General features: G+C 41.0%; 1 pseudogene across 1 annotated transcript in view; it reads left to right on the forward strand.

Moving 5' to 3' along the window:
* Window positions 1-25545, forward strand: part of LOC149200411 (L-arabinokinase-like) — a 448322-nt pseudogene that overhangs the window by 370587 nt on the left and 52190 nt on the right. The window contains exons 23-25 of the transcript XR_016253365.1: window positions 11335-11378; window positions 11484-11579; window positions 11772-11848. The product of XR_016253365.1 is annotated as an L-arabinokinase-like (transcript). The remainder of the gene's footprint in view (window positions 1-11334; window positions 11379-11483; window positions 11580-11771; window positions 11849-25545) is intronic.

Consider the following 25545-nt stretch of genomic DNA (forward strand, 5'->3'; position numbering starts at 1 on the left):
CCCAGCACTGCATTTGCACTGCATCCCCTTCTTATCATGTTGCATCGTGCTGCCCATAGCACTGCCACTGCTAACTGCTGCACTGCAACTCAGTTACCAAGAAGTAGGTAATTGATCCACCCAACTCTGACATCCCTATCAAGCTAGAGACACTCCTGATGCTGAAGCTCCCTCTGTCGCTAAAAAGTGCTCCCTCTACTGATCTCTACGCTGCTGTAGCAACTCCATGCATCTCGCACCGTTGCACACTTCTCTGTGCCATCCTGCACTGGTGCAACACTTCCGTGCTTCTCGCATTGTTGTAGCCTGCTGTCCCGGGACTCCTGCACTATTTCCCTCTTTGTCGCTCCATCCACATCTGTCTCTAACAACATCTACCAGTCCTGCTACTCCTCTTCGGCGCTCCTGTAGTAAGGTATAATCCAAGAGGTTGGGTACCTCAAGGATCCTGCCCCTCATCGCCTGTAGTTCGTTTGACTATAGCTCGATGTCACCCCACTTCCTCTCAAGTGGCGCATGAGCACTCATGGCACAGTGGTCATCCTTGACTTCTTTTCCACCCTCGCTAGCGATGCCTTGGTCTCAGAAGCCTCTCCCTTGCTTTTCTTCCTAGGACACTGGTTCGCAAAATGACCCAGTTCCCCACAATGGAAGCACTTGACCTTAGAGAGGTCCTTCTTCTTTCACTTCTCCTGCTTTCCCACAGATGCGAGAGTCGCATCTTCTTCTTCCTCCTTCTTGATTCTGACCCCTTTGCTGCTATTCCTTGCCTTGGTCACTCGTCTGATCTCTTCTTGACGAAGAGCCGCCCACAATTCCTCCCAATCTGGAAGGCTTGACCTGCCCAGTATGCTCTAGACAAATACCTCCCAATCCTCCGAGACTGTGTTCAATGCGGTCCTCACCATCAGTTCTTGATCTGGCGTGGCCCCTATGGAAGTTAGCTGGTCACAGATCTTCTTCAATCCACCGAGGAAGACATCTATCTGCTCTCCCTTTTGCATTTCGTATGATTGCAGTTGATTTTCAAGTAACATCTTCCTTTGCACGGAGGTATGTTGGTACAATTTCTTCAAGGCGTCCCACATCTCATTTGTCGTGTCCTTTTCGGCAATATGCGGCACCACATGATCCTTGACCCCATCAAGGATGATGCACTTCGCCCTGGCCATTGCCTCCTCGTACTTCTCATTTTCAGCTGGGTCAACTAGGATCACTATTGTTTTCAAGGCGAATTCCTTGATGCGATATCTGTCTAGAATGGACGAGATCCTAGCTTTCCAGATCACGAAGTTGGATGTTCCGTCCAACCTATCTTGATCTCTCAGTCCATTCATGGCCATTATGCTGCTCTTCTTTCGACTCCTCCGAGTCTCTCTACTTCCCTCCTAGAAGTCCTTTGTTCGACTCCCTCTGAGTCTCGATTTCCCTTATGGAAAGCCCTCCTCCTTGGTTTTGCTCTGTTAGGTACTGTTCTGACCACAATACCCCATCAGCTTTGCTTCGCAAATTATCCACAGTCTCCTATGCCCCAACAACTTGAAGGACTCAGCGCAATCCTGACACCACCAAAATATGCACCTCCTGGCCACAGCGTCGATCCTTCCTGACTGATAAAGATGACTGGGCATTGTGTAAGTCAGGTGTGCTCCTCTCTGCCTCTGCGCTGATCCTCCTCCTGGCTCGAACTGATCACGTAGGCCCTTTGCGTCATCTCTTCCTTGTTGCTTTCTGCTAGGAACAACTTTTGTCACTTGGGACCACTGTTTTTGCTGCTACTGCTCTGCTCGGCTGATGCCTTCAGTTATCTTGTGATCTGCAACCACGCTCTGATACCATGTTGGAATTTCTAAGTTTAACTGTTAGAAATTCTTCCTGTACTATCTAATTTATTTCTTCCTACTTGTTCAATTACTTAACAAGTTATTTACCATGTAAATACTGAAAATAAATACAAGTACAGTATCAACACATACAAATCATCAACTGAAAGTAAACAAGCACACAAGTGACACCGTTGTTTTTGGACTAATGTCCTCGGAAAACCCCAATGCCGAAAAACCAGTGCAGCTATTTAGAGGGTTTTATTATTATGCAGTTTCAGAATACAACCTGGGTGCCAAAAATGGCTCACCCAACAGAGAATGCCCTCGGCAATAGTACCTCTTAGTTGGAGACAGACATTCCGGCTAAATCACTGGATGAACGATCCCACAACAACAATGCAGCTTTTGCTGCTCTGCATCACCCTATCCGGCTCTCCAGCTCCCAGCCTGTCCCACAAAATCCTTTTGCACTGCCTCTAGGCCCTGCGTTAACATCTTCTAGAGCCTTTGTCTTAGCCTCTAGACCCTCTGCGTCTCACACGCTGGCCTCTCTAGCTCTACACAGCTCCTGCCTACCTCTGCGTGGCCTCTAGCTGGCTTTGCGTTGATCCTCCTAGTACTAACTCTGCCTCTCTGTTATGTATTCACTGCCCTTCAGCTGTAACTCAGGTCACTCACTTGATTTCCTCAACAAACCCTACCCCAGAAAATCGAATTCTTGATCTCTCTTGGTGTGTTCTCCAACTGGCCCTCAAGCCTCCTGTTATACTTTTCTCGCTGGTCCATCAACGGCCGAGATTAAATCTCTAATCAACGGCTAAGATTAGATTTGGCTTGGTCCATGACTTTTGGAACATTCTAACCCAGTTTTATATTAATACCCATTAATATTTTATTTTTCCTAAGTTTAGACTTAGGAACTCCATTAAGAATATTAATTATTTTAATATCTCCCAAACCGGTTATAATCTGCCCAAACCATTTTTGGGTCTTGGAGATCTCATGTGCTTTAGCCTCTCCACCAATTTTCATGGCTAGAGCACATCCGATGCTACTCCAAATCAACAAATTATACACCTTTGCATTGCTTGGCTAATCCATTGAATAAAAAATACTACAACAATGAGTGGATCAATGGTGGACCTTCATGTAGATTCCATTCTCACATGGATGGTGAGATTTCATAGGGTAGGAAGGATGCATTGAGATATATATTTGAAGATAGAGCATCCCTTGATGAGGTGGATGATGCCTTTGCGGAGTTTTCCATTGGCACTGGGCGATTTGCAAGCTATGATGTGATTAGAGACAGGGGGGTCAAGAAGCCCTATGCTTGGTGGGCAACTCATGGGGCAACATGCCTTCCTCTACAATAGTTAACCATGAGGCTACTCTCTTAGGTTACTTCATCCACTTGTTGCGAGAGGAATTGGAGCACATATGAGAATTTGTATAGTTTGAAGAAGAGTAGACTTGAGCAGTCCAAGGTAGAGACAATGGTGTATGTGCACACCAACCATCGTCTTATTTACAAGAAGAGGGGGGAGTGGTTGTAGGGAAAGACAAAGATGTTGGATGTGTCTCCTAATGATATGGGTTTGGGCAACAACGTTGAGTTGGCATTGGCCAACTTGGATCTTAATGAGCAAGTGCTAGAGCTTGTCACTTTTGATGATGGTGATACTCTTGAGGGTGTTGAAGAATCTATGGCAATTAAGATTAATGGGATTCTTCTCGCCATGATAACTATTTGTGAGGTTCTTTTGACTTTTCTTATTAGTACAATCTTTCCTTATTATTAGAGTGTGTCTTTCTTAGTTCATCAAATAGCTATCAAAAACAAAAGAGACAAGAACACACGATGTTGGCTTTCTGCCAGGGCCAAAACCTCTCCCTCTTGGAGAGGAAAACCCGCTCAAAATTCTTCTTATAGAGATTCCAATTGACGAATACCAAGACCATGACCCTTGACCTAATTAAGCCACTCCAAGACCAAGACACCAATCCTCTTCTTTGTCACTGTTGATTTTATCATCATCACTGCAGCTACATGGAGGTCATTACTAATGCACCACAGAGGTCATTCCAACTTCATCATTGTTGCATCTTCACAGAGATCATTACTACTCCTTTACTGAGATCTTTGTTGCTCCTTCACTGAGATCACTGTTGGGATTTCTAAGTCTAACTGTTAGAAACCCTTCATGTACTTTTCTGATTTATTTCTGCACACAAGTGACACGCTTGTTTTTGGACCAATGTCCTCGAAAAAACCCAATGCGGGAAAATCGGTGTAGCTATCTAAGGGTTTTAACTATTAAGCAGTTTCATAATACAATCTGGGTGCCAAAACCAGCTCACCCAACAGAGAATAATCTCGGCAGTAGTACCTCTCTACTCAGAAGCAGATATTTCAGCTGAAACCCCGGATAAACACTTCGATAGCTCCCAGCTCCAATCTGCCCCACGAAAACCCCAACGTCAGCGTCTAGGGATTGTGTCAGCCATTTTTGGCCCAACGTCTTCCCAATGTCACCCTGGCTTGCCCTGCGTCAGCCTCTGGAGGCATTGCGTCAGCCCTTAGAGCCTCTGTGTCACCCACGCTAGCTCTCTGAGGCACTGCACAGCTCCTGGCTACCTTTGCGTGAGCCCTGGCTGGCTCTGCATGAACCTCTGGCTAGCTCTGCGTCCCTCTCTCCCGGCTTCTGCGCTGATCCTCCTGGTACTATCTCTACCTCTCTGCTTCTATATTCACTACCCCTCAGCTACAACTCTGATCACTCTTTCGACTTCCTCAGCAAACCCTGCCCTAGAAAATCGAAATCTTGATCAACTCGGTGTGTTCTGCAAGTGACCCTTAAGCCTCCTCTTATACTTCTCCCGTTGACAATTCAATGACTGAGATTAAGTCCCTAATCAACAACTAAGATTAGATCTGGCTTGATCCATGACTTTTGGAGCATTCTAACTCAGTTTTATATTAATTCACATTAATATTTTATTTTCCCTAAGTTTAGACTTAGGGACTTCATTAAAAATATTAATTATTTTAACATCTCCCAAACTGGTTAGATTCAGCCCAAACCATTTCTGGGTATTGGAGATCTCATGTGCTTTAGCTTCTCCAGCAATTTTCGTGGCTAGAGCATATCGGATGCTACCCCAAATCAACACTCCCTCTTAGCGAGGATTGTGCTCTAGTAATACTCCTCACTAAGCATCACCCTGATCATCGGGCATCGGTCCTTGTGCTGATGCTAGGCTTGCTGCCCAACATCCTCTGCACATCTGCATCATGTACTGCTACCCATGGCCCTGCCACTGCCACTGCTGCATATGTACGATAACTCCCTTTGCATCCATGCTATTGCCTATGGCCCTACCACTGCCACTGCTGCATTTGCACTGCAACTCCTCTCATCATGCTGCCCATAACACTGCCACTGCTAACTGCTGCATTGCAACTCAGTTACTGAGAAGTGAGTAACTGATCTCCCAACTCTGACATCTCTGTCAGGCTAGAGACACCCTCGATGTTGAAACTCCCTTTATTGCTGACAAGTGCTCCCTCTCTGACCTCTGCGCTGCTGCAACAACTCCACGCATCTCGCACTGCTGCCTCATGCTATCTTGGGAATCCTGCACTGTAGCTCCCTTTGTCGCTCCATCCTCATCCATCTCTACTGACATCCACTAGCACTGCTACTCCTCTTTGGGGCTCCCGTAGCCAGGTATAATCCAAGAGGTTGGGTACCTCAAGGATCCTGCCCCTCATCGCCTATAGTCTGTCTGAATACAGCTCGATGTCTCCCCACTTCCGCTTAAGTGGCGTGTGAGCACTCATGGCACAGTCATCATCTGTGTCCACTTCCTTCTCTGCCCTTGCCGGTTCCCCACAGTGGAAGCATTTGACCTTAGAGAGGTCCTTCTTTTGTTTCTCCTGCTTTCCCTCAGATGCTAGGGCAGCATCCACCTCCTCCTCCTTCTTGATTCTGATCCCCTTGCCGCTGCTTCTTGCCTTGGTCAGCCTTCTGATCTCTTCTTGGCGAAGAGTAGCTCACATTTCCTCCCAATCTGAAAGGGTCGCCCTACCCAGTATGCTCTAGACAAACACCTCCCAGTCTTCAGACACTGTGTTCAGGGTTGTTCTCACCATCAATTCTTGATCCGGCGTGGCCCCTATGGAAGTCAGCTGATCCCGGATCTGCTTCAATCGACTGAGGAAGGTGTCTATCTGTTTTCCCTTTTGCATCTGGTATGACCGCAGTTGACTTTCTAGTAGCATCTTCCTCTGCATGGAAGTATGCTGATACAATTTCTTTAGGGCCTCCCACATGTCATTTGCTATGCCCTTTTCGGCAATATGTGGTACTACATGGTCCTTGACCCCATCAAGGATGATGCTCTTGGCCCTCGCCATTGCCTCCTCGTACTTGTCGTTTTCAGCTAGGTCAACTGGGATCGCTATTGTCTTCAAGGCGAAGTGCTTGACACGATTCCTATCTAGAATGGAAAAGATTCTGACCTTCTAGACTATGAAGTTTGAGGCTCCGTCCAGTCTGTCCTGGTCTCTTACCCCGTTCACTGCCATCTCACTGCTCCTCTACTTCCCTTCTGGAAGTTCTGGGTGTGACTCCCTCTGAGCCTCGATTTCCCCCCTGGAAACCCTCTGGAAATGTTGAGATGCCCCCACTCCGATCCTTAGTGCAGCTGCACCACTGATCTGGATTTCTTGGCTAGAAATCCTCGACAGCAACTCCCTCCTCCTTGGTCTTGCCCTGTTAGGTACTGTTCTGACTACAGTACCCCACTAACTTCACTCTGCAACTTACCCACAGCCTCCTAAGCCCCAACAAACTGAAGGTTAGAGCTTCTAGGCTCTGCGCAATCCCGACACTAGCAAAATCTGCACCTCCTGGCCATGGGCGTCAATCCTTCCTGACTGAGAAAGATGACCGGGCATTGCGTAGGTCGAGTCTGCTCCCCTCTGCCACTGTGCTAATCCTCTTCCCGGCTCAAACTTGATGACGCAAGCACTGCGTCACCCCTTCCTTGCTGCTTCTCTGCTAGGAACAACTTCTATCACTCGGGACAACTGTTTTCTACTACTGCTGCTCTGCTCGGTTGATGTCCTCAGTTCTCTTATGATTTGCAGCCACGCTCTGGTACCATGTTGGGATTTCTAAGTCTAACTGTTAGAAACCCTTCGTGTACTTTTCTAATTTATTTTTGTCTACTAGTTCTGATTAATTAACAAGTTATTTACCATGTAAATACTTAAAATAAATACAAGTACATGCTCAACACATTATAGATCATCAACTGAAGGAAACAAAACAAGCACACAAGTGACACCGTTGTTTTTGGACCAATGTCCTTGGAAAAACCCAATGCAGGAAAACCGGTGCAACTATTTGAGGGTTTTAATTATTAACTAGTTTCAGAATACAATCTGGGTGCCAAAACCGGCTCACCCAATAGAGAATAATCTCGGCAGTAGTACCTCTCTACTCGGAACCAGATATTTCGGCTGAAACCCTGGATAAACACTACGATAACTCCCAGCTCCAATCTACCCCACGGAAACCCTAGCGTCAGCCTTTAGGGACTACGTCAGCCCTTTTTGGCCCTGCGTCTGCCCAACGTCACCCTGGCTTGCCCTGCGTCAGCCTCCAGAGGCACTGTGTCAGCCCTTAGAGCCTTTGCGTCACCCACGCTGACTCTCAGAGGCACTGCGCAGCTCCTGGCTACCTCTGCGTGAACCCTGGATGGCTCTGCGTGAACCTCTGGCTGGCTCTGCGTCCCTCTCTCCCGGCTTCTGCATTGATCCTCTTGGTACTATCTCTGCCTCTCTCCTTCTGCATTCGTTGCCCCTCAGCTGCAACTCTGATCACTCTTTCGACTTCCTCAGCAAACCCTGCCCAGAAAATCAAAATCTTGATCAACTCGATGTGTTTTCCAAGTGACCCTCAAGCCTCCTCTTATACTTTTCTCGTTGACAATTCAACGGTTGAGATTAAGTCCCTAATCAACGGCTAAGATTAGATCTAGCTTGATCCATGACTTTTGGACCATTTTAACTCAATTTTATATTAATTCACATTAATATTTTATTTTCCCTAAGTTTAGACTTAGGGACTTCATTAAAAATATTAATTATTTTAATATCCCTCAAACTGGTTAGGTTCTACCCAAACCATTTTTGGGTATTGGAGATCTTTTGTGCTTTAGCCTCTCCACCAATTTTCATGGCTAGAGCACATCCGATGCTACCCCAAATCAATAATCGCAGCTGCTTTCTCACTGAGATCCTCATAAAAACAATGAGATCTTTATACTTAGATATGTCTATATGTACATGATAGCTGCACCGAGATCAAGATCAAGATCTTGAAACTACATGTTTATCACGATCATGATTGCTGCTATTCTGAGATCATGACTGCATTCAGAATGCAAGCTGAGACAGATTATGTCACTGTTGGATCACTGAAATCCTTCCCATCATAACTATGTCGAGACTGTTACAGAGATACCACCTAGATCTTCTTCATCATTAGTATGTCGAGACTGTAGTTGTGCTTAGAGAGTATGCCGAGACTGTAATTATGCCGAGACAGTGTTAGTGACTGTGTCTACACCGAGACTGTAACTGTGCCTACGAAGTTTCAGAGACCTCCGAAGTTGTGTCCTCCTGTAGTGCGGATTGCAGACCCCTGTACCCATCCGAAAATTATCTGTGACAAATATCCGAAAATCTCAGACAAATCTAAGTTCTATTCTGTCTGTGGTAACCCTAGCCGCATATATATAGTTTCTGTCCTGTATATAAGCCAACTTGAGTTTATGAAGAGATGTGTCACCTTATTTAAGCCGACATGTCTGTTCTTTAATTCATTTGCAGGCCGACGTGAAGAGGATTGTGCTTGTCGTTTTGGAGGGCTGCTTTGACATTTCTATATACTCATATCTATTTTTCTCAATGGGAGCTACTAATAAATAAACCTCTTGCTCTTGAAACCCATGCAGCAAGGAATAAAAAATTCATTTTCTTGGTTACAAAAATCATAATTACAATGTCATGAAGACAGAACCTAGTTACTCTTTCTTCAAGAGAGGGGTCATCCTCCACAACAATAGATGCATAGATTACATTGGATACAGAGTAGAAGGATGCATAAGAGAGTAGTGGTGGTAGTGAAGTTGACTTTGATGTTGATGGGCTATACCCTATGAGATTCTTTGATCCTGATCTACGGTTTTAGTATCTATTTCGTTTAGTATTAGCTATTTTCCATTGCCATCTCCACATATAGTCTGTGACTTGGTGATTTAGTACTCAATTACTATGTAATACATTTTGATTTTGACGAGTTAATGAGAAAACTGCAGTGTATGGTTAATTTCTTGTTTTTTGTCATTTTACTGTCATTGATGCAGTAGTAAGTACTAGTTGTATCATTGATGAATCATGATTGCATGCATAATGTATGATCAGTGTTACTTGGGAGCGAAAGTGAAAGCGGGGAGTGGGAGCGAAATCGGGTGCGGGAGCGACATTTTCAAAAGCTCCCGATTTGGGAGCGAATCCTAGAGCATTTTATATATATATATATATATTTTTATATTTTGATACATATATGTCAACAAAAACATGTAGAATTATGAATTAGATATAAAAAACATCAAAAAAAACATAGATTGAACCATATAACAACAATCATCTAGAAGTTACAATCTTCATCAACCACGTCCACAAGTTAGTAACATAGTAACATACAACATATTGAGTCTCATGATTCATCAATCTTAAAGTTTCAAGCTTTCAAAATTCAATATATAACATTTATCATCATTGATCACCAAAGTTGTACTTGTAAGCTAAATGTAACCATTACAAAAAATAATATCTAACATGAAATGAAATGTTATAAAATGAAATGAAACAACTTTCAACTTTCATGAAGCATCATATTCATAACTCATTACTAGTGAGTTATAATTGCCAACTTCAAACTTAAATTGTCATATATTGTTTAAAAAAATATCATAATAAATATGAAAGAGTCAATAGTTATAAAAACTACTAGAAAGTAGAAAAGACAAGTAAATCTATTGCTTATGCTTCGACCTCTTGCCACCATGAGAAATGTCTAGTTTTTTGTCTTGTTGGAAAATCAGGATATTTGTCATTAATATCACCCTATAAGCATTAATATCCAGAGGTATCTTTGTCATTACCTCTGTATCTGTATAGGGATCTTTGTCATTAATATCACCCTCTAAGCATTAACATAAGATAGAAAAAGCATAGCATGTCAAGTCAAGATTTTGTTTGAGTGATGCGTACATTTTTAGGAGGGTCATGATAGAGGAGTTCGACAACCAATGTCATTAACATCAAGGTACATAGAGGGATTGGTGCTTTTGATTAAATACGAGTTCCATACCCTAATACATGACAAAATTCAATGGAAACATTGCAATCCTGAATTCCTGAAAAACTGATAAGTCTGCTGGATTTTGAATTAAATTTAAAATTCTACCTTCTCCATGTGAAATCCAATGAGGTTGGAACCACTTTCAAACATCCTAAGTCATTTCATGGTAATGTTAAAAATTTAAGTAAAAGGATGAAAATGAAGATTAAGAATTTAACATTACCATGAATCGCATAAGTTGGCCCACTCAAAACTTATTTGTTTTTTTGAAAAAAATTGCATTTGGAACATTACTGCATTTTTTTTTGTTGCAAAAAAGGCTAGATGCTCCTGAAAACGCTCCCGAAAAGGCAGGGAGCGTTTCTTTTTAGGGAGCGCGCTCCCGAAAGCGTGCTCCCGAGTTGCTCCTGCCCGGAGCACAGATTGGGAGCGGGATCGGGAGGGGTGGGGGGAGGGTCTCTGCCACAACACTATGTATGATTGAATTTTTATCATCATCATGCACACATTTTAGTTTCTAGTATATATATATATATATAGAATGTGTGCTCTGTGTCATGTTCTGCGGGGTCGTTGTGTAACATGTCAGAGACTCGTATTTTCGTGTCGTCCATGTTCTGTGTCCTCATGTCAGGTAACTTAGGGACACATATTTTATTCAATCTCTGACAGTTGTTCTAAATAAGGTAGATAATGGTGTTCTGTACATTCTTCGTTCAATGCGAGAAATGGGATTAAACTGCAACAACTGTTGAGACTACACACATCTTAGAAATCAAAGTCATGTGTTTTGATGATACTGAAAATTTTATTCTAATGGTTCAAGAGCTGTAAACGAATACTGAGTGCCATTACATAGCTAATTAATTTTAAGTAGCCCGTAAAAAAACAATTCTTCAGAGGAATATTTTACTGACAACTGAGGGCTTTTATGGACTAAAACAATTTGAGAATTTTGGTTAGATGGCTTCTTCCTACAGCAAACGACATTGTTTTATGTCAACTATTGTCAAATGGTCTTGAGACCTTTAAACCACCAATGTCTTAAAAATAACTTTTGTCTGCAGGATTGATTATTCCACCAAGGGAATTGGCACTTCTTTGTCGAAAGGCAAGCAATTCATCAGGATGTTTCATTATTTTTTTGTTGACATAGATTCTTGGGTTCATCCTTCTTCAAGAATATATTTTGAATACTGCTGTTGATGCACCTTAGGTGGAAAACCATATTGTTGGAGCTCCTTGTGGTGTAATGGACCAAATGACCTCAGCATGTGGTGAAGCGAATAAGCTATTAGCTATGGTGTGCCAGGTGTGTCGAATTGATAGGCTTTAGTCCTATTTCATGGTTTTGTAATGCATTTAAATAATTGTTATGCACAATATTGGTTATTGTGGGGCTGGGAAATTCTGCACATGTTTTATTGCTATATGAAGTAATATATGCAGTATTTCATTTTTTTTTGTTATGGTATGACTGCTAATGAGGACTGATGAATGGCAGCCTGCAGAAGTCAGGGAACATGTAAATATTCCCTCACACATACGCTTTTGGGGTATTGACTCTGGCCTACGGCATAGGTGTGATTCTTTCTACATGAGCATTTTGTCATCAAGGTGTTTTGCATTTATGGAATTCACTATGGATGCTAATAAATATCTTTATATCACATGAGTTGAAACAGCATGCAAATAGAATAGAAAAATGAATCCCAAATGGATGTCTTTAGACTCAGGGAAATTTCTGATTAACTCATGAAGAGCTGACTCTGCAGAAGCCTGGCAGATTTCTAACTAGGTATAATATCATATGTAAGAAGGAATCTTAAAACATTGTCAGAACAAGAGAAGTAAACTACATTTGGCAATGAGGGTTAGCTTGGGTGGTGGAGTGTGGGTGGCTTCCCTATCTAGGAGTGTGGATGTCGAATTAACAATTATAGATGATGAAACAAGTAAGAAACTTTGAAACTTCGCTATAATCTCTTGTTTCTGTAACAAAATTTTCAGAAAATGGAAAGGAAAAATCCGCTGGAATCCAAGGAAAACACTAAAAATAATGAACTTTTGATTATGCATGACGATGCAAGCTAAGAATGTCAAATCATTGGCTTTGTATGATGAACAAAGTAAAAAATTGGCTATAGAATCTTACTATTTCTGCAACAAAAGTTGCAGAACAAGCTGATTTAGCAGAAAAAATTAAGGGGAACACATTAAATCAACCTTTTATAGTTGATGTCAATCCTCCTTGCCCATCAGGTATTTAACTATAGTTTGCAAGGATTATAAGCTTTTTTTCCTTAGAATGATGGTTAACATCAACTGAATTTTTAAGCGACCAGTGCTTTGTCCTTGCATTGGAGTTGAAGTATGGAAAGAAAACCTATATGTAAAATGAAAACTGCTGGAATCCTACAAGTTTCGATGCTTTATCAAATTGAAATAAAAGCAGGAGCTATGCAAAATGATAGATATTCTCACACAAACACGTGATATGGTCAACCAATGATGTAGATTAGTTGTTCACTATTCAGTGTTGCAAAAAGTACGAAGTTTTAAGCAAGATGGAATACGTCGAGACGCTCAAGGATCTTGTGGGAACTAAGAATCTTACGATTTCTTTGCACCAATGATCGAACAAAGTACAATGGTGGTATTAATTTTGAAAAATCTGACGACTAGAAGAAACACTAGTACCTGCTTTCCATAGCTAGATTTCAAAGGAGTAGAGCGAGAACAAGGAGACAAAAGGAATCAAGACATAGATGCTTGTCTCCTTATATTGCACACTCTTAGCGAGAGAAGGGAAGGGACCAAAGCAAAGAGTGGGTCAAACATAGACCATCCTTGATGATGAAAGAGATAAGTGTATTAATGTGTAACAAATGACCATATGGAGTACAACTATGGTACAAAAAGTGGCACCATATGGAGTACCTATGGTTTTGGATGTGAGAAATCCAACCTCTACATGAAAAACTATGTTTTGTAAATAGATATCAAAAGAGTAGAGTGACAACAAGGAGACAAAAGGAATTAAGACACAATTTTCTTTTCCTTTTGCTGACACTCTCTTCTCTAGAGGAGAGAAGAGGTTGATCCCTCTGTACTTACTACGTTTTTGGAGACCTGCATAAAACTGTTGCGCGATAGCAAAGCTATGGAAGGCTAAATCGAGAGAGAAATCAAAGTGGTTTATACATAGACCATCACCAATAATAGAAGAGATAAGATAAGCATATTATAGTCAAATAAAATTTCAATGGGACTACTAAGTATATCCATGTCAATACAAGGTGGGAGTGCAAGGGCGACTTCTACAATAGAAAGGAAAAAGTGTATCTAATCTAGGATCTTAGGTCTAAAGCCTCAACATATAAAACTTTAATGACAATACTAAGAGAAAAATTGCCAAGAATAGCCAAAGTAGGGCTCTCTTTCTCCAATTATGAAAATAGCTTATGAATGTGCAAAGAATGGGTCAAGAAATGTGCACTCCATCTAGATTTGGCACAAAGAATAGGGAACATAAATATCTCGAGTTCTTGCCAAGAATAATCAGGGTTTTTAGGGAGCATCCCCCACCCCCTCGAATTTGCTCTTGGAGCGCGCTCCGAGCGGGAGCAAATTGGGAGTGTGCCAGGAGTGCACTCCCGAAATTCACTCCCTGCCCCCTCAAATCCAATCCTGGAGCGCACTCCGAGTGGGAGCGACCTGGGAACGTGCTCCCGCAAAAAAATTCTCAGGTATTGATCCGAGAGGTGGACTTCTCAAGGATCCTACCCATCTGTAGCTCTTTCGAACTACAGCTCCAAATCAGCCCACCTCCCTCCTGGAGGTATCTCGGCTGTCATGGCGAACTCTTCCTCTTCGATCTTTGCAGGCACAGCGTTCGAATCGTGTTTCTCATCCTTGTCCTTCTTCTTGAGAGGGCACTGAGTAGTGTAGTGACCCATCTCACCACACTTGAAACAATTGATCTTCGAGACATCTTTCTTATGTATCCATAGCTCCTATTGTCCCTTCGATGCAAGGGCTGCATTAGCCTCTTCCTCCCTGGGCTTCGACCCATTGTTGTTGCTTCCGTCAAGTTTAACCTTGACTAAGTCTCTCTTTAGCTACTCTTGTTTTAGAGCTGCCCGCATCTCATCCCAATTTGGAAATGCTGCTCTGCCAAGGATACTCTGGACAAAGACTTGTCACTCCTCTGAGACAGAATTGATAGCTAGTCTAACCAACTCTGAATCATGAGGTGTATGCCCTGTAGCAGACAACTCATCACGGGTTCCCTTCAGCTTTGTGAGGAATGGATCCACACACTCCCCCTTCTGCATCTGAGCAGATATCAATTTCTGCTCCATGTACATCTTTCGTTGCTCGGAAGATCCCTAATATAACATAGCCAAGGCATCCAACATCTCCTTAGCAGTCCCTCTACTAGCGACACGACACACCATGTGATCCTTTATTCCATCAAGGATCATCCTCTTGGCCTTTGCCATTTCTGATCTGTACTTCTTCAGTGGATCTGCATCTGCAGGCACAACCACCACGTTGTCGACATATGTCTTGAGGGCATGCTCATCTAGAAGGAATGACATTCTAGCCTTCCAGATGACATAGTTTGATGCACCATCCAACCTGTCCTGATCCCTCAAGCCACTGGTTTCCATTTCTGCCAAAAGAGTAGAAAGTCGAATGACCTCCTCTCTCCTTTGTTGCTGCTGGGCTAGGAAAACTGGAGCTAGTAAAACTGTTGCCCCTTGCTGTTGCTCAGCTCTAGAGAATTTGAATTCCTTGGCTAGGAATTCTCTGAGGAAGAAATTCCCTCAGCCATGCTTCTCCTCTTTCTTCTAGCAGTTTTCTGCCCAGCAAATTGCCTGCAGAAAAATCTGCGTCCCACTAGCTCCTCCTCACGCTGAGATTTCTGCGCTGCTCACTCTGCCTTGGCAAAATCTCGATTTGGAAGTCCTTCCCGTCGACTCACTTGGAGAGAGATTGCCTCGAAATTTCAGCCCTCTGGCTAAGAACTACACAAACCCTTTGGGGTTTTGAATTGCTGCCTCCTATAGCTTTTCGATTTCCCTCTTCTGCTCAGCATTAGATCTGTCGGCTCTGCTCTTCTTGCTTCACCTGTAGCTCTGATACCATGTGAGAATTCCTCAACCGAAATCCCTACTACAGTGACTGATGATGTTACTCCTATTTGTTCAATTCCTTTGAACAAATTACTTACAATTTCCTACGGCAAATATCATAATATATACACTGCAACCTTCACTTAATTAAAATATATGCGGAAACAAGAGACTGAGGAAGAAAGAAAATACAACACAGTAGACACGATTATTTTTGGACAAATGTCTCCGGAAAAACCCAATGCAGGAAAACCAGTGCAACAGATATGAGGGTTTTATTGTTATGCAGGAGCAAATTTGAGTACAATTCTTGGATGCTCAACTAGCAATATGATACAGAGAGAAACTGGACAAAATGAATGGTTAAGTGATCTCACCCTGTCACTGGGAAAATCTAACCCTGGTCACGCTGAACTGGAGCCTCTGCGTACCATCTGCGCAGAACTGTGTCACTCCTACGCAGTTCCTGCATCACCCCTGCTGGGTATCACACTGCTCCTTCTCTGGACCCTCTACTGGCTGGAAAATTCGAATATTTGCCTCCTGGTCTCACACCCTGGCTCTCGGCTATTGAAACTCGATTTCCTTAGCAAGAATTCGATCTCCCTCTAAGGCCTGCGTTGCCACTGCGTCAACTCTGCATGGTCCAGTGTTTGCCTCTCTCTCGACGTCGTTTTTCCCTCTCTTTGCCTTATACTCTCTGGCCCAGGAAAACTTCCTTCTGGATACTCACTACCCCTCTCTGTAAGAAATCTCCTCGATCATAATTTCCTCCTAAGAACTTCACTTCAGAAATTCGATCTCTTGATCTCTCGGTGTGTTTTCCAAATGACCCTCAAGCTCCCTTAAATAATCTTCTTGTTGACATTCAATGACCCAGATTAAAAGCTAATCAATGGCTAAGATCATTTTAGCTTGATCCTTGTCTTCTTCTAGAAGTTACACCCACAATTAGATTAATACCCATTAATATTTTTAATTTCCTACATTTAGATTTAGGGTCCCATTAAAAATTATTAGTTATTTTAATAAAATTGTCTCTAGGTGGAATTTCCCAAAACACTTTCTGGATTCTTTGGAATACATGTGCCCAAGCCTCCTTGCAAAATTTGAGGCCTAGAGCACATCCGATGCTACCCCAAATCAACATTAACCAGCAACTTTCTTCCAACAATTTTCTGCTGTAGGTGGAGATCATGGGACTATTAGGTGTTTGTGGGGCTCCTTGTTTCGATGTTATGAAGTTTATCTTCAACATTATGGAGCCTTCATCTTTTGGGACTTCTTCGTAGGGCATCGACTATCCATCAGTTTCCTTCATGAACCATGTTAGTCATGTCATCCTTTTCATTATTGGAAAGTGATCTTCTAATGCACATTTGGCTTTTCTTCATACAACTACCTCTTCCAAGTCATATTTCCTTTAGGATATTTCTGATTTCATCCAACCACATGAGTGTTAGTTGTGGGTGTCATGTACAACTCTCTTTCGGTAACTCTGTATCAATCTATCTAGATGTTGTTCAAAAATAAAAAATGAACATCAAATTACAATTACCTTCTGTGATGGCCTTTCATCATGACATCTTGCTTGCAATATCAACATCTTACACATTCATAAGCACATCTCCATGACTTTCAGTGTCAAGGGTCTCCTTTCTTTACAGACCTTATGAGGGTCTTCATGCCTTCTCTATGGAGATGTCATGGCCAATTCTTCTAGTCATCGGATGTTGATTTCCTTTTCTATGTGACCATAGTTGCATCTTTCCTTGTCTCGTCTTTCTTTCTTCACATATTGCTCCCCAGGAACTTCCATCCATAGTTCTTTCATCTTTGTTAACCACCTCATATTCCATATGACGACATATTATGTTGATTTCATCTAGTCAATATGCGAACCATGCCTTCATGCATCTTTCCAAAGGAGGAGATCCCTTCTCTTTGATCATGCTCATGAGATAGAGGATTTGCCCATGCAACCATATGACGACATGATTCAATTAAATACATGCATACATACCTCTTTCTTTCTTTTGGTCATCAAGGCTTCCTTCAACAACTTCCTTTTATTGATTGGGAGTACTTCGATCATCTTGACATGTTGCATTCCTTTGTCACCATACTATCATCCTCCTAAACAATGAATCACATACAAGGTGGAATTCTTAGCTAGACACTTTCTTCTTCAAAGAGAGGTGAACCTTCTAATGAAGATTCCAATAGAGGATTTTGATTATCCTCATCCTGCATATGCTCCTTCCTAATGATGATGATGTATGATGAACTCTATGCTAGATGATCTTCTATTACCCATAAGTATTACTTATGATTTCAATGAGGCTACCAAGAGCTCCTTTGATGACTGCTATAGACTTCTACTTCAACTATCTTTTAAGCTTCTTATGAGCTCTTGCTTCAATCGAATACTATTATGATGCCATCTCCTAAAATGATGCATCCTATCATGCTTCTAAGGTTTCCTTTCATGATAGCTATACTTAAAGAAAAAACCTCAAAGATTATCTCAATCATAGTAGAGATCTTTTACTTCCTCTTTCTTTGACTTCCTTTTTTTTAGCTTCTTCCACTTCTTCGGTGACATGGGCTCCTTCCATTCCTCTTTTGGTGTTGTCCTTCTTGGATTTAGGACATTTTCTCTTGTATTGCCCATAATCATGACATCGATAACATTGGATTTTCGACATATACTTCTTGATCTTTTTCTGAGGACCAAACCTTCCAAATTCTCCTTTCTTCTTATCCATGGCAACAAATGCTTGTGCTTGCTCGTTTGATCGCACATCGCTTTTTGCCTTCAGCCTGGTTTCTTCAATTTTACACAATGACCAAAGTTCATTGAATGGGGTAGCTTCCTTCTTTCCATGGACGCTTGAGGTAAAGTTGCCCCATTCTTCAAGTAGTGCATTGAGCACTATGGTGGTCATTTCTTTACAAGACACTATTGCTCCCAACTCTTGTAGTTGGTCTCTTATTTCTGATACCCTCATAAAGTATGATGCTATTCCATCTTCCTTTGATATCCTCATCTTGTAGATTTCTTGTCTTAATGATATCACTTCTCCAACAGTACTTACGGAGAACAATTCTACTAGTTTATCGTATATTTCTTTTGATGTCTCCAACTTTGATACATAGGGTATGAGGGGATCCTTGATGGATTCAATGAGAATCCTTTGAGCCCTTACTTCCCCTTTCATATACTTTGCTAGAGCTTGAGCTTCTTCCTTTGGAGGATTAGTAATTGATCCCTTAACATGTTCAACAACTTCATTTTCTATGAGGATCAAATCTTTCCTCTTCTTCCATGCAAGAAAGTTTGATGACCCAACCAATTTGTTGCTTTCCTTGCAAAATGAAGTCATTTTGATAGCAGATTCAATCATAAATATAAAGGTACTTACTTGTCAAGTGAAAATGCTTCTTGATGACAATATCTTTAACTTGATGCCTTCTTGATTTTGATGATGATGTTGATAATAGAATATATCTTCTTGATGAAGATGTCTTCCTTCAAAACTGATCCGTCAAAGAGAGGGAGATCACCTTGATTCCTTGATGATGATGACAACGCCTCTTCTTACTTCCCTTGAATGTAGAGACTTTGAGATGCTTCAAAGTGTAGTCCTTCTAGGTAGGGTCCTTGAAATCTTTGATGATGATGTGCGAGCTTCCCAACAATGCTTCAAGTGAGAAAGCCTTCTTTTGATAAGCTAGGGTTTTGAGATCTTCTTTACTTATATTTGGTCCTTGTGAACATCTTGATGGTACGATGTCAATTTTTTTATCTTTCTTGATACTTCCTTTTGATAGTCCTTCTAGTGCTTTGACCTTTGAGTGTCCTTCTTTTAGCTACCTTTCCTTGTCTTGTCACCTTAGCTCTGATACCATGTTGAGAAATCTAGGGCAACTAGACTAGATGATTTCTCTTATGTTCGACATATTCTTCTTGTGATATCTTTTTACTTATTTTGATTAGCTTCTTCTTCAACTTGATTATTGTTGTGTTCTTATCATCAAACAACTACCAAACAATAAAGAACAATGAGACAAGATGACACAAGATATAGGCTATCAGCCAAGGCCAAAACATCTCCTTTAGAGAGGAAAACTCACAAGAACTCTTCTCTTCTTATAGAACTCCAATTGACGAATTCCAAAACCTATGACCCTTGACCAAGACCCCTCCAAGACTAAGTCAACCTTCCTTCTTGATTTGCACAGCTTCCAGCAACAAACCTTGACCTTCCAACAACTTATTCAGCAACTTCAACCCCCAATAACAATTTTTGCAACTCTGGCCTTGATGGAGCTTCACAACTTCGACCTAGAAGCAACTTCAAAATTTTGTCTTGCCCAAAAACTATAGAAACCCTAACATAAGAGAGAGAGGGAGAGAGAGAGAGAGGCCCAAATCTTCGATCTTGCTCTACTTCTTCTTTTTCATCCCTTTTCCAGCTTGTATTTTATGAGATAGAACTTGCTTGAGAGTGTGTCCAAATGAGGTTGAGTTCCTTCTTGTTTATAGGTTTTTGAGGGGTACAAATTGCTATCTTTAGGTCGACTTGTCCCTTCATGTAGGCCAACTTGATCTTTGTGCCATGACGAGGTATTGGAGGGTCTTTTGACTCAAATAAATTTTCTTTACATTATGTAACTTGCCCAAAAGGGTCTTTCATACATGACAATGACTCAATTGACTTGTAGACACAATGACAAGCCCTAGAAGCACTCAATGGGCGCTTGACCTAAAAATAAATCTCCCTTGAGCATGAAACCCATTCCTCAAGAATAACAATAATAAATTTATTTTTCTCTTTTCATTAAATACATAAAATCATGATTACATGTCATTATGAAGACCGAACTTAGTTACATATTTCAACACTCCCTCTTAGCTAGGGAGGTATTTATAATCCATACAGGGTACTTGGACATTCTCAATTTGAAGAATTCTAATAAGAAGAGTCGGATTGGTAACCCATCTGTTTAGGATCATATCATCCAGCATTGTCACATAACAAGGTCTTGAGTAACAACTCTTTATCTTTCCACAAGATCAAAACACAATGATGGCGAGACCAATGACTTATAAACACCATCATCATTGTCTCTCAAGGTACATACTCCACCCGGGTGTTCATAGAGTATGTCCTTCCAGGACTATTCTTATCTTGGATTCCCAGTCCTCAAAGAATATCGATCCTCTTTGACTACTCTTATCTTGGATGCCCTACCTCAACCTCAAAGAGTATCAGATGTCAGATTCTTACCCAATCCTCCATTCTTTCTTCCCAAAGTGAAGACAAGAATGATATGTCTATCTCTCCCTCTCAACTAGGGAGGATATACCTATTCCTATAAAGGAATGTACCCACTCTTATAAAAGGAATGTACCCAAGCTCCCTCTTATTCAAGGACTTGTCCAAGCTCCCTCTTAACTAGGGACTTGCTTCCAGTAACTTTATGGTCTAGGTGGAGATCATGGGACTATCATCTGCTTGCGGGTCTCCATATTTCGATGTCATGAAGTTTATCTTCAACATTATGGAGCCTTCATCTTTTGGGACTTCTTCATAGGGCATTGACCATCCATCACTTTCCTTCACGAACCATGTTAGTCATGCCATCTTTTTCTTTATCGAAAAGTGATCTTTTAATCAGCATTTTGCTTTTCTTCATACAAATACCTCTTCCAATACATGTTTCCTTTAGGATCATTCATCCAACCACATGAGTGCTAGTTGTAGGTTTCATTTACAACTCTCTTTCGGTAACCCTGTATCAATCCATCTAGATGTTCAAAAATAAAAAAAATGAACATCAAATCAAAATTACCTTTTGTGATGGCCTTTCATGATGACATCTTGCTTGCAATATGAACATCCTGCACATTCATAAGCACATCTCCATGACTTTTTGTGTCAAGGGTCTCCTTTGTTTACTGACTTTATGAGGGTCTTCATGCCTTCTCTATGGAGATGTCATGGCCAATTCTTCTAGTCATCAGATGTTGATTTGCTTTTCTATGTGACCATAGTTGCATTTTTCATGATCTCCTCTCTTTCTTCACATATTATTCCCCAGGAACTTCCATCCATAGTTCTTTCATCTTTGTTAACCACCTCATATTCCATATGAGGACATATTATGTTGATTTCATCTAGTCAATATGTGAACCATGCCTTCATGCATCTTTCCAAAGGAGGAGATCCCTTTTCTTTGATCATGCTCTTGAGATAGAGCATTTACCCATGCAACCATATGGCGACATGATTCAATTAAATACTTGCATACATACCTCTTTCCTTGTTTTGGTCATCTAGGCTTCCTTTAGCAACTTCCTTTTCTTGATTGAAAGTACTTCAATCATCTCGACATGCTGCATTTCTTTGTCACCATATTATCATCCTCCTAAAAAATGAATCCCATACAAGGTGGAATTTTCAGCGAGACACTCACTTCTTCCAAGAGAGGTGAACCTTCTAATGAAGATTCCAACAGAGGATTTTGATTATCATCATCCTGCAAATGCTCCTTCCTAATGATGATGATGTATGATGAACTCTATGCTAGATGATCTTCTATTACCCATAAGTATTACTTATGATTTCAATGAGGCTACCAAGAGCTCCTTTGATGACTGCTATAGACTTCTACTTCAGCTATCTTTCAAGCTTCTTATGAGCTCTTGCTTCAATCGTATGCTATTATGATGCCATCTCCTAAAATGATGCATCCTATCATGCTTCTAAGGTTTCCTTTCATGATAGCTATACTTAAAAAAAATTGAAAAGAACTCGGTGGAGGAGATTATCTCAATCATAGTAGAGATCTTTTACTTCCTCTTTCTTTGACTTCCTTTTTTCAGCTTCTTCCACTTCATCGGTGATATGGGTTTCTTCCCTTCCTCTTCTGTTGTAGTCCTTCTTGGATTTAGGACAATTTCTCTTGTAGTGCCCATATTCATGACAACGATAACATTGGATTTTTGACATATCCTTCTTGTTATTTTTCTGAGGACCAAACCTTCCAAATTTTTCCTTCTTCTTAGCCATGGCAGCAAATGCTTATGCTTGCTGATTTGATTGCACATCGCTTTTTGCCTTTAGCCTAGTTTCTTCAATTTTACACAATGATGAAAATTCATTGAATGGGGTAGCTTCCTTCTTTCCATAAATGCTTGATGTAAAATTGTCCCATTCCTCAGGTAGTGCATTGAGCAATATGGTGGTCATTTCTTTATCAAACATTATTTCTCCCAACTCTTGTAGTTGGTCTCTTATTTTTGATACCCTCATAAAATATGATGCTATTCTATCTTCCTTTGATATCTTCATCTTGTAGATTTCTTGTCTTAATGATATCACTTCTCCAATGGTACTTATGGAGAACAATTCTACTAGTTTATCATATATTTCTTTTGATGTCTCCAACTTCAATACATAGGGTATTAGGGTATCTTTGATGGATTCAATGAAAATCCTTTGAGCCCTTACTTCCCCTTTCATATTGTAGGAATTTACAGGGTAAGTTCCTTAGATAGAACACCAAGGGACACCGCTCACAAATAGATCAATGACTAGTACACCAGTATTCTTGATGTGGTTAAACCCTTAAAGAGGGAAACAGTCCACGGCCTGAGCCAACTTGGCCACTTCAGGCAATTTATTAATGTAAAAGAAAGAAAATTTACATAAGTTTCTCTCATGAACGGTCACCCTACAAATGACCCTCCATGCTCTTTAAATAGAGATCATGGACCAATCGGGTGTTAAGCCATGGATCAAGTGTCGGTAATACCGAGGAGAGAATGAACCGTCGGATCACTTCATGTCTAGAAGATATCATGACCGTTAGATTGTAAGTTACAAAAGTACATAGTAAAGAAACACACTTTGCCTAACTCTACACTAGACCAAGTTATATTTAACTATTTCTTATGTGTCGGAATATCCTAGCATCCCCCCTTAAGAACAACTTGGGATAGGATTGAAGGATGTACAAATATGACACAATAGGAGAAGGAAGCAGACATTAGAGCCTATCCCCCGTTAGTGACAACTTCCTGAACTCCAACCATAAATCAAAGTTTAGTAAACATCACCTCTGTTAGAGCCTTTGTAAAGATGTCTGCAACTTGATCATTGGTTGAACAATATTGCACTTCAAGAACATGGTCATGAATGAGCTTTCTGATGAAGTGCATGTGTAGTTCAATGTGTTTGTTGTGCTGATGTTGGACTGGATCTTTGCATAGTTGAATGGCACTTTGATTATCACACCAAAGTGTAGTCGGATGCTATTGCTGAAAGCAAAACTCTGACAAGATCTGACGAAGCCACAGGGCTTCCTTACTAGCTTCTACGGCACCACGATATTCTATTTCTGCTGAAAAAAGAGAAATGGCACTTTGTTTCTTGCAAGCCCATGTAATAGGTCCAAAACCAAGAGTGAACACATAACCTGCAATAGACTTTCGATCATCAGGGTAACCATCCCAATTGGAATTAGTGAAACCAACCAATAGAGGAGATGGTTCTGCATTGTAATGATTCCCAAACTGAGCTGTACCTCGAACATAATGAAGTATTCTTGTAGCTGCTTTCCAATGACTTTCATGTGAGTTTTGCATAAACCGAGAAATAAGGCCAACAACAAAGGAAAGGTCAGGACGGGTATGGGTCAAATACAAAAGTTTTCTTACAAGTTGACGGTATAAGGTAGCATCAACTTTAGGGGAAGTACAAGTGACTAAAAGTTTGGTGCCAAACTGAAAGGGAGAAGGGGCTGGCTTACAGTCTTCCATGTGAAAGTGGCATAGCAGATCACAGACATACTTGGACTGGAAAAGGGAAATACCTTCCTTGGATTGCAAGACTTGAAGACTAAGAAAATAATGCAAGTGTCCTACGTCTGTCATTTCAAGCTATTTTTTAATGCTAGATTTCACATGGTTTATAAGGTTGGGATCACTACCAGTAAGGATAAGATCATTAACATAAAGAACAAGAATGATAAGAGACTTACCCACTTTCTTGGTGTAGACAGTATTGTCAGAATGACATCTAGAAAATCCAGTATCTAAAAGAAAACCAAGCCCGAGGGGCTTGCTTGAGACCATAAAGGGATTTCTTAAGCAGACATACAAGGCTGGAGTCTGTTTGTATAAATCCAGGAGGTTGTTCTATATAGATTTCTTCATGCAAGTCCCCATGTGAAAAGGCAGATTTAACATCCATTTGATGGACTTCCCATTTGAAAGAGACAGCAAGGGAAAGAACAAGGCAAATAGAGTTCATTTTGGCAACAGGGGAGAAGGTTTTAGTATATTCAATGCCTTCAACTTGTGAAAAACCCTTAACAACAAGACGAGCTTTATGTTTATCAAATTTTCCATCTGGTCGAAACTTGGTTCTGTAAACCCATTTGTATCTAATAAGTTTTCGTCGCTTTGGAAGAGGAACAATATCCCATGTATCATTTGCCAATAATGAATAATATTCTTCATTCATAGATGCGTCCCAATCTGGATGGCCTGAAGCTTCTGCAAAGGTGTTAGGATCATAATTCCCTGAAGCTTATTCTTCATTTATAGATGCGTCCCAATCTGGATGGCCTGAAGGTTCTACAAAGGTGTTAGGATCATAATTCACTGAAGCTTGAGCCAGTAAAGAAGAGGCTCCATCGAGCTGAGAACGTGTACATCATTGATCGATAGGATCGCCTGCAAGAGCACCTGCTGCATCCTGAGTAGCACAGACTCATTTTGGAAGCTAAGGAGTTGAAGGAGGATCCCGAGAAGGTGGGGAAGGATTGTCCTCCTCGCTGTCATCATCTGAAGAAGAAATATTTTCAGAATTAAAAGGGATAGAGAGAGGTAGCACATCCGTCGAACTAGGCTCGTAGGCCGATATATTTTCAGCAAACTTTACTTCTCTTTTAATGATAACATTTTTGGATTTAGGTGGAAGAAGTTTGTATCCTTTGACATCTTCATAATATCCAACAAAAATACATTTTTCACTCTTAGGTTCTAAGGCTTTATGTTTCGCATTTGGAATATGGCTCCATGCTTCACTTTCAAAAACACGAAAGTGACTTACATCTGGTTTA

Source organism: Pinus tabuliformis, chromosome 2_1 (assembly GCF_031772625.1).
Source record: "Pinus tabuliformis cultivar Carrire ecotype Pingquan chromosome 2_1, CPIR1, whole genome shotgun sequence".
NCBI lineage: Eukaryota > Viridiplantae > Streptophyta > Pinopsida > Pinales > Pinaceae > Pinus > Pinus tabuliformis.